General features: G+C 38.8%; 1 protein-coding gene across 4 annotated transcripts in view; it reads right to left on the reverse strand.

Annotated features, from left to right (window-relative positions):
• LOC111869968 (probable G-protein coupled receptor CG31760) overlaps nucleotides 1-10962 on the reverse strand; it is a 245382-nt gene that overhangs the window by 177102 nt on the left and 57318 nt on the right. The window lies entirely within an intron of this gene.

A 10962-nucleotide genomic window follows, 5' to 3' on the forward strand; every position in this document is an offset into this window, starting at 1 on the left:
TCATTCCACCAATTGCTCCACAATCACCCTCACCTATCATCTGGGGCTGGTACAATAGGCCAGAAGTGGCCGTAGTATAAGGGACTTAGTCCCACCCCAATAGCAATAAAAAAAATGTAAAAAAGAAGTAGCATATTTGGATAAAGGAATAAGTAACAGGAATAAGAGAAATGTATCTGTTTAGCATTTCACATGGATCATAGATCAATTGCATTCATGAAATAAAACTGTTAAGGTGAGTGATGCAGATCTAAAAAATATTAACTCAATGAATAATGGAGACTACTATATATTAAGCATGAAAATATCCTACCAAGCAGCAGAAGAAGAAGAAGAACAACAACAACCACGATGTGCAAATGGGTACTAAGGACAAAGTGTACAGGGCAGTGGTTTGCCAAAATAATAAATGCTGCCCATTTGAGGCCAAACATGTAGCAAGAACAACGACTGCACATAGTTAATGACATTTTAGAATGTTTAACAAACACGTTTTATTGAATTAAATATATTTTAGTGTCCTTTAAGAAAGGACTGGCTTTGTTGTTTTACAGACGGAATACTGTGCAATTTAAAGTAAGCATTGAGAAGTTATATTCTTAGGACCACATTTAAGGAAAAATATGGATTTAGAGATTTTGGAATATCAGATGGATAAATGGGTTAATTCTGCAATTAAGAAGAATTTAGTCGTTAAGAGAATCGCGTGTCATTTATCAGGAAAGTCTCTAGAAAATAAATAAAATCCGATCGGACAATGGAAATTTTAATGTTGTATGAATATAGGGCAAATTTTCTTCTTAATGAATTTTAAGTAGACCACTGAAGGAAATTTAGACCAGTATACGGTACATCAAGAAACCATTAACGCTTTATCACATTGAATTTTCAGTGTGAATCATCATCTGTCTTCCTAGTCGTACATCTTACTCTGTTCTGTGGTCTCGTATGCCTCGGAGGTTGCAACTCTCTTTGCAGCCGGTGGAAATCTGCCAGGCAGGATCTCGATATGGCAGCAGCTTAGCAGAAATTTTGAACGTAATAAGGTTCTATGAGTACATGCAAAGCCACTGCACATGCTCTTTCGTATTCTATTGAGTATTACTCTGTTATTCTGATAACGAAATCTATTAATATATTATATTGCTTAGTAGAGAAATGTTGGTTGCTGAATATAAAAAAAATAGATTTATTTAGAAATATATTTTAACGTGTTCTGTCTACTGAAGACGCCGTTCAGATTGTTAATCAATTTTATTAACAACCTACAAGTCATAACTACAATTATTTGTAACACTGTTGAGGGTTTACACAATTTACGCAAAAGCAACACACTAATTTCTTCACTCTGCCTTCAGTAGTCTTCACTTATTTACAGTATAACATGGGAGCAATACAAGTGTCACTGAATTACACACTCCCAAAACCTTCTCAGTTATTAGAGACTATGACAGACTATCACAGACTATCACAGACTATCACTCACGCGTTCGGTTTTCTTCTTTCAGCGACTGACTGACTGACTTCAGGTCTGGCGAATACTCCGAATACTCAATACTTAATACTCGTAACTCGTACTCAGTACTGTCTGAATCAAAGTCAAAGTCACATTGCAACTGACGGTCAGTCAGTCAGTAATTCTTGGTGTCGAGCCCCATCTGGGACTCATGACCAGATATTAATTATTACCGTTTGACATTTATGGTATTATTTTTGTGGGGCGCCCTCTCTGACAAGAGGACGGGCCTGTTTTTTGGATATGCTGCTGGCCCTTGCCAGCGCAGTCTTTCCCGGGTCCGAGTCCCTTGGTACTCGCGACCATATTTTACTGTCCCAGATTTGAGACTTCCTTTTTCGTCGCCTCCTACAACTCGCAGGGTCACGGTGTGGAGGTATTCGACCCCGCCTCCACACGAGGGACTGGCTGAATAGTGTTCGCTGCTCCTTATACAGGCTTGGTATGGACCACATAGAGAACACATTGCTGCTCGGCAACAGATATCAGGTGTGTCTACCCATGCATTGCCTAGCAATAAACGCCCTACTGTTGCGTGACGTCACAGCCTAGCGGGAAGGAGTGTTTACCGAGCGTCGCGCAGCAACGGGATGAGTGGGGGTAAGTGACGTCACTCGCACTTCCTGTTGCTCCATCCAAGCGTTCACAGAGTTGTCGCCTAGCAACATGCCGATACAATCCGCAACTCTAATGTTGAGCGCGTGCCCCGAGGCCTCTGTAGCTCAACAGTTCTTGCACAGAGCCAATACGCCACAGTATCATAATACTTTGAAATCAAACATGTGCCATTGTCTAGATATTACTTGGGTTTAAAAGCGTCTAAAACCTCTCAGGGATTTCATCTACAATCTTGCCAAATTTGGTTGAGTATGGGAAATAGTATGGAAAAGTATAAGGAAGAATTAAAGAAGAAATCTGCTATGAATAAGCAGAAGACAAGAAGTAGGAAGTAGCACGTATACTTTGCGTTACGTTGGCGTAATGCACTCGTGTAAGAACTAATTATAGTACACCTAGCGAAGACAGAATATTTTTTTTAAATTCCTTCATGTTCTGAAAACAGCAGAAGACAGTTTTGATTTTCCCAGTATCCGAGCAAGGATCTGACTCCCTTCAAGAACCAATTTTTGCCACAATCTCATTATTGCCGCTGTAACATTGTTGTCACAAGCCAGTTGCTTTTATGATTCACTCTTCTCATGATTACAGGCGGCTGGAACCCGAATCCACGCACGTATTATTTTGTCTAAAACCTCCCTAAGAAGGTGCTAAATTTGTTTGAAGCAGGTGTAAGAGTGTGGAGCTGTATAAAACACAAACAAGTAAATAGACGCGCACTCTTCTTTATATAATGCACGGATGTTTCTGCACGATTTATAGACAGGTTCTGGATTGGATGATTGTATTTGTCGACACCTTGTACACAGTACTCGGAACTACAGGCAATTATAGTGCTATCACTATTCTACACTCTTTTCAGTTCACCGTTGCATACACACTAGGGTTCACTAGTCTTATCCTGGCAACGGATTTCATAACAATCTCACTGTCACTTCAAATCACATACGAAGTGTTCTTTGCACTGTAACTACCAACTCAATTCAATTCCTCTGTTACTAAGCTCATATCTTGGCAGGCTGGCGTCTCGGAACCCGACGCAATTCCTTTCAACTGAACTCTACTTTACAGTCACTTTGCATGGACAACGCAGAAAACACAGCTTCTTTATTATTTGAAATGCGTTTTTACAACATTTTGCATAGCAACGGAAGTTACTCGATTGTTGCTTGCGTATTCTTTGCCACGGGAATATGTTTACCGAGTCGCTGTGTGACAATGAACGTCTATTTTGACTTTACTATTTCGGCTTTCGGGCAACATGTCACAATAGACACTAATCTCAAATATGTTTATAAAAATTTTCTGATACTTTAATATTCACCGATTTTTTGTGGGGGTAATATGAATAAATTTATTATGAGTTTCTCTTAAAAATTAACTTTCAACATACGATTTCCCGTGCAAATTCTCTCGCTGCTTCCAGAAGCGCTACTTGCCAACGTACATATAACGCGCATCCATGACCAATGATCCCATTACACTAATACCCTTGTAAATTTAATCTCTACGATCCACAATTCGCCACGGCTAAGCGAATGTAATCACTAGACCCGGGACTGTAAGTAGACCATGGTCATTCTGCTAATGATACGACCAAAGCAGGACAACACGTCAGTGGCGGAGCAGCGACGGCTTCCAGCGATAGGCAATCTCAGTAATGAATTGCAATCAGAACGAGAGGCATTGCTACCTGCTGCTTAATCACCGCAAAATAATCCAGGCACTCTTATTACGAGCATAATTAATTATCCTGGAAACCCGTACATCAAGCCCTCTCGTATCTTCTAAACTTACTGTCACGTAGTGTGGATTGACTGTAAACGACGTTTTGAATTACTGGATTTATTGACCACTTACTGTCGTATCTACAAATAACTGTTAACACTATCGCTGATTTCCACGTTTTACAAATCACATGATAATTCTTTTCCAGGCTGCAGTGTCTTCACGAGATGTTTCTTGGTAACGATTTCAAACAATGGTCATCCTTCTGCTTCCCGGCGAAAAGCTGGCTCCCCTCCAACTGAACTATTCTTGCTTCATTGCCCTTCTACACGGACCGAACATGAAGCACCGTATACGACAGTACGTCTATTGTTGCATGCGTATCCTTTGCCGCAGAGATATGTTTACTGAGCCGTTGTCTAGAAACGGCTTTATACGCTACATTATTATTTCAATAGCCAAGATTTCTTTTAGATGATATCAAATGTTAACTTCCAAAAATCGACAAGCAATCCGATAGAATTTGTTTAGAACCATTTTAGTCATAATTTTGTGCACAAATCAGACTTGAACACTTCACATGCAACCAGGATCAGCACGTGATACGTCCTCTATGACGTTTCTAATTACGTCGGTATTACCTGGAATAACGGAAATTCCTGAGAGAAGATGTAATAGTTAAAGGTCATTTGGACACAGAGGTACTGGCGGAAGTACATATTAACACAAAGAAAACAGGTTGTAACGATATTTGTATGCAGCTTCTTATATCAATAATTAAGTGACAATTATTAACAATCACCGAAGCATAAACTTTAATTAATAATCTTTCATAAACTGTTGGCCTTCAATTTAATCGTGTGTTTACGTCCATCCATGGCCTTACAATATTCGATAAGAATGTTAATTAAAGGTCTCAGAATGTCCTCTCTTGAGAGAGAGAGGTACGATGGAATCCGGTTACATGCCACACCTAGTGGGAAATTGCCACTTAATGTTTATCTTTTCTAGTCCAGGAGTCTGACGCAACTCTTTTATATCTAAATAAGCTTAGTACCCTGTACTTTAATAAAGAAACGTCAGATGAGATGTTCTCTCGCGCGATGCATATTCACGGACATTTATGTCGCAATAATAAGAATTAGCAACGTCCGGACTCTGTGATAAGCACAGTCCTACATTACAAGAAGTATTACTACCTAGGATAGAAAAAGGACTTAGAATGCAATGACATCCTCGTACGTAAGGTCTGCGGTCAGCAACGCACCTTATTCTGAAATCATTTATAAAATATAGGCTAAGATATTTTAGTCAAATTTTACTTCGTATTGTTGATATTAATTCCATTTATTCCGAAAATATATACCGATGCTATATAAACTCGATACTGACGGCGTCTCTAAATAAACAACTAAAAAAATTAAAAATATTTTGGCATACTTGTTCAAAGAAAGAACTGTGGAGCCAGAGAAACATCCCTCGGTATTGAAAGGCTCCGAAATAACATTCGTTTCTAGGCAACGTCTGCGAAACAAAAAACAGAACAACGTCCATTGCTAGAGAGAAGATCCTTGATAAGCGTCAATTGAACAGCAACAGAGGTACGGTGTTTTCTACGGTCCGTGCCAAAGTGATATAAACAGGAAAGTTTGTAGCAACAAACCAGTTGCAAGACTGCTCAGTTGTAAGTCAGCCTGTGAAGTGAAAACTTGGTCCGTGCAGTTGAAAAACTTCAGTGTTAGAAGTCGTTACCAGGACACGACTAGCGGAGACTGTAACGGACTAAGAGCACTAGTCTGTGTGCGTTAGTGATTTGTAAATTGTGGAAATCAGCGATGGAGCTATAATTAATTGTAGTTAGAAGTTCTGTGTTAAAGTCGGTAATAAATCCACTATTCGAACCAAAATGCCGTCGAGAGTTTCTCAAAGCCCTGATAATATACAAAGAACAATATTGACTTTATTGTATTTGAGGTTCTCATGGTGTTGAATCTGAAGACTACGGCAAAGGGTAAGCCAACCAACAGACCAGATGACGGATTCGAGACGTTCTTCTGAAACGTCAGAATCTCGTCGAACTTTGCGGCGTTACAACTCAGAAGACCGCGATTTTCAAGATTGGCTATATCACACAAGAAACATTAGGCCTTATTTAATGAATCTAATTGATATCTGTCTTAGAAAAGACTAAGTTACAAAGTACTGATATTTGCATATCCGATTCAAGTTTTGGATTCCCCTTCTCCCCCCCCTAAAAAACCAACTCTATGCCCTGTAGAGCCGTGAGTGCAGTGGCCAGTCCTTCTCCATCTCGTCCACAGGTCAGACAGATTTATTTCTGTGGCCGTATACAGAGATATGTTTACAAAGAGAACAAACAAACAATGATAAATGATCTGAAAGAAGACGTAAGAACATGGTGTATCATAATCCTTACATCCAGAGAACGTGTATTCACATAGAGTTATAAAACTTCTAAAATGTATAACTAGGTTTAATATATTTCTAGTTTCGGTGTGCGAAAATAGCATGCAGTCATATTCTATTTCTCATTAGTTCCTTTAACGAAGCTCTTCGAATTTAGAGTTCAGATAAGCAGACGGCGGGTCACAGAATTCTTATGGAAAGAATAAAATATTGTCACGTGTCGAATGGTATGCCTGACGAAAATAACGGTTCCTAGTTAGGGTGGTTGGATTTGTTAGCACTTCAATTACAAGTTCTCTTAATTACTATTAATGGAGCGCCATTGTTGATTTACACACTTTCCAGTGCACCGTTGCACACGCAATGGGATTCTCAGGTTCCACTAGACGTCTCCTGGCAATGAATCTCAACAGAGAAACTAGCACTTCAGATCACTGTGAAGACTTCTCGCTATTTCGTCTTCAATCGCTCTGGAACCTCGGAACTAAACATTCTTCTGGACTCACTCCACCAGTTTACGGCTGACTCGTAACTGCCCTGAACTAAGCTTGCTTCTGCATTCACTTCTCTTATAAGCACTCTGCACAGAGCCCACGGAAAACACCATCTTTAATGTTGACGACATCACCGCTTTCATAGCACGGGCCGATATGCGGAAATATGTTTACTGAGCCGTTGCCTAGAAGCGGGTTGCATAACCCCGTTGTTCCTCCGCTGCTCGGCGCAAACGACATAAAACACACAACCTCGTCTATTGTTGCGTATTGGACCGCGTTTACAGAGCCGTTGCCTGTCAACGCGTTTATCAAATCTGTTGCAATATTCTATTTCTTCTCAGTTGTTACCTGCGGCGTCTTATCATTAATAGTATATGAATACTGAAATTTATTTCAGAAAATTAGCTTCAATGATGATGAATTTATTGAAATATATATATGTGTATCATGGAAGTTATTTAAACAAAATTAACATTTCGAATAGTCGGAATATCCAATTCATGAATTGTGTATACTATCCAAATGCAAATTTTAAAAACTCAGCATTTAGTCAAGCAAATTCCGCGATGGTGGGAAATTTCTTCATTTTACACATGCCTAGGCGAGTAGCTGCCTTGACACTGGAAGCTAACTCTTGATATCTCGTATATGTAAAATCGTATATATCTGACAACGGATAATGCTCAACACAGTATTAGTAATGAGTCAGTCATTGACAAAAACCATCGCAGAATCATTTGATACAGGCCTATTCACTAGTACAATTTAAAACTGGAGTAGAACCATTCGATATACGTGCAGGCCTATTCACTAGCATATTTTAAGATTGGTGTAGAACCATTTGATACACGTGCAGACCAATTCATTAGTATATTTTAAGACTGCAGTAGAACCATTTGATATATGTGCAGGCCTATTCTCTAGTACATTTTAAGATTGGACTAGAACCATTTGATATACGAATAGTTACAGGCCTATTTACTAGTGTATTTTAAGATTGGAGTAGAACCATTTGATACACACGTAGTTGCAGGCCTATTCACTAGTATATTTTAAGGTTGGACTAGAACTATTTGATATAAATGCAGGCCTATTCACTAGCACAATTTCAGATTGGAGTAGAACTATTTGATATACCTGCAGGCCTATTCAGCAGTACATTTTAAGGTTAGTGTAGAACCAGCTAATAAAATATCATACCACATCCAATGAACAATGTCCAAAATAATGCGTATAGAAAGAGTACAAAGATTTTACTTTTCGGATACCAGATGGCAACATGTTCAACAACACATCTGAAAAAGTAAAACTGTGAGGTGTGAATAATATTTTCACATCACACAACTAAAATAACTTCTTCGGCAACCTATACTTTGATATAGACCCAGAGACGCAAAATCCGCACGAATTATCTGTCTTGCTGGCAGTTCTGTAGACCGCTGAGATTGATACGTAACATCAACTACAGAGATGAGAAAGATAGTTCTGCAGTCCTAATGCATAAAACGCTCAGCCTCCTAATTCCTTCTTTCTTGTTTTTCAGTACTGTGTAGGCACATATCTCTTATTAACCAGAAAACATTTATGGACACAAAGAATATAGGTTAAAGCTCAATAAAGCAAAGATTCTGTGCCTTTCCGTTGTTTACCATCAAAAAATATAATAAGCTCTGCTTCCGGAAGTTGGTCAATTGTATTTCAAAAAGAGAAATATGCTTCTTAGAATTGTTCTTTTTTGTGTTCGATGTTCTGAAACAAATCCTCCAACTTCCAAGTCCCATCCCCCCTAAATGTCAGATTATGTCATTTTATGTGTTTATTTTCTGCTTGAATAGTACTAAAGGACTTAACAATCCTTGCTGTATGACATGCAAGATTAGGCAGGTAAGCATAAATCTTGCGGGTTTGAATAAGGACACGAGTTCTGAAATAGCACGTTTATGAGCAATCATAAATAAACATCTATTTGAACATGGACTTGGCCCCATAAGCAGACTTCTGTCTTCTTCAGGTACTTTCAGCAAATATCGCCGACGAGTGCAAATATAACATTCTAACTAAATAAGTACGCAGGAAAGGTCCTTCTTGAGAAGCCAATAGCTGCTCAGCTATTTAAGAAATTCTCTGCCTTCTAGAGAATTTTATATTTTACTGCCGTATTAACTACAATTAGCCACTGGTTATTATTCTGAACTGAATGAATTCAATCCACAATTTCACATCCTATTTTTAAAAATGTGTTTTAATACCGTATATACGCATGTATAGGCCGCACATTTTTTGCCAAAAATTCAAGAGGAAAACTGGGGTGCGGCTTATATTCGAAATATTCGAAATCACACTTCATTTAAAAAAAATTATATTCATAATTAGTAATACACGGTGTAATACTCCTGAAATAATATTCCAAGAAAATTATTTTTTCTATAATTTCTGTCTGAAAATTGTGCTGCGGGCTATACACGCACGCGGCCTATACATGCGTAAATACGGTATTATATTTTTATCTATACTCAGTGTCCCAAATTGTCTCTTCCCTTCATGCTTTCGGACTAAATTTTTTATTTATTTTTCATCTTGCCTATGTGTTATATGACACGCTCATCCTAATTATGTCTGGTTAAGGCTACGCATCACGAAGTTTCCCATTACATAATTTTGTCTATCCTCGTGTTAAGCACCCAAAGTATTTAACACATGTTCCATGATGCGATAAACAATTACTATATTATGTTTCATATGATTTTATATATTCGACAGCTAATTTCTTGTCCTTTTGTTATGTTAAAATTACATGGCTTACGTATATGAAATGTTGAGCTGAGAAAAGGAAGTTTCTAATCCTTTTCTTATAATATACCACTGAAAGCGACATATTTTTTTTCTTGTGGCGCTACAGCCCCAATTTGGGCCTAGGCCTACCTCCAGGAAACTCTCCGTTTCACTTCGGTTTATTAGATGTTACACATCCGGTAGGACTCCTTGGGCGAGTGATCAGCTCGTCGCAAGGCCTCTACCTGTAGACAAACAGAGAAAAACGCACACAAACATCCATGCCCTGAGTGGGATTCGAACCCACGATCCCGGCTTCCGAGCGAGCGAAGACAGTGCACGCCTTAGACCGCTCGGCTACCGTGACCGGCGAAAGCTACATATATTCCCAGCAATTTCTGCAATTTTTCAATTAATTTTCCAGATATGAAATAATAATAAATTTGTAAGATTTGAGGTTTTCACGGCGGTGACTATGAAGAAAGTCCACGGCGCCCCATCGCAGAAGACGGATTTCTTAATAATAAATGTTTACTAGAACATATCATAGGTAAATTTGTCCCTGTGCTTACTTACTTCAGCAGTAAGCCTTGAAGATGTATGGGGAAGTGGAGTCATAACTCCATATAACATATTTTTTCCTCGGCACAAGATGAAGGTGAGAGGTCAGCTTTACCCTCCAGTCGCTTTAGCCCCGAGGAAAAATTTCCCGATACCCATTTGGGTGACTGGGTAAGTCCGAAAGACATTCTGGACTCCGTGGTGTAGAGAGAAATCTCTTGTCCCTGCCGGAAACTGAACCCCATTTTTTCGGCCGTCCAGCCCGTAACCTACCGCTACATTGACTGAGCTAATCCGGTTCACAAATCTTCTATGTAACAGAACATGTCACAAAATATTATTATCATGAAACAGTAGAACGTTGAAAACGTTTTTCTATTACATGGCAACAAATAATTTTGTTTGAAATGTACGGGGAATGTAGCATCCATGGTAGAGGAGGGAATTCATTTATTTACACAGCGAGAAGACTAAGAAATCTCGCACGCCTAACGAAAAGACAGATTGGTAAGCAGATCCGGAATATGACGTACTATTTATTCTTTGACAGTATTTAATCACATTGTGTACTTTCTCAATAAGAAGAACGAAGATACAAATTAATTAAAGCCTAAAATGTTAGAAGGTATCAATGTGGCACTGAGGAAAGTTCCACTTAGGTAAACGCGAAAAATTAACGCTAAATACGAAGTGTTGTTATTAGTATACAACTTCCGAATCTGGTAATACTACCCCTGCATTTTTATCATTTTGAATCGTTCTTTATGGTCAATATTAGCCGTGTACCTGCAACGCTGGACGCCATCTTCTGTCACTAGTGCGTCCGTTATTATTCTTCCGTTT

This window comes from Cryptotermes secundus, unplaced genomic scaffold (genome assembly GCF_002891405.2).
Source record: "Cryptotermes secundus unplaced genomic scaffold, Csec_1.0 scaffold1766, whole genome shotgun sequence".
Taxonomy (NCBI): domain Eukaryota; kingdom Metazoa; phylum Arthropoda; class Insecta; order Blattodea; family Kalotermitidae; genus Cryptotermes; species Cryptotermes secundus.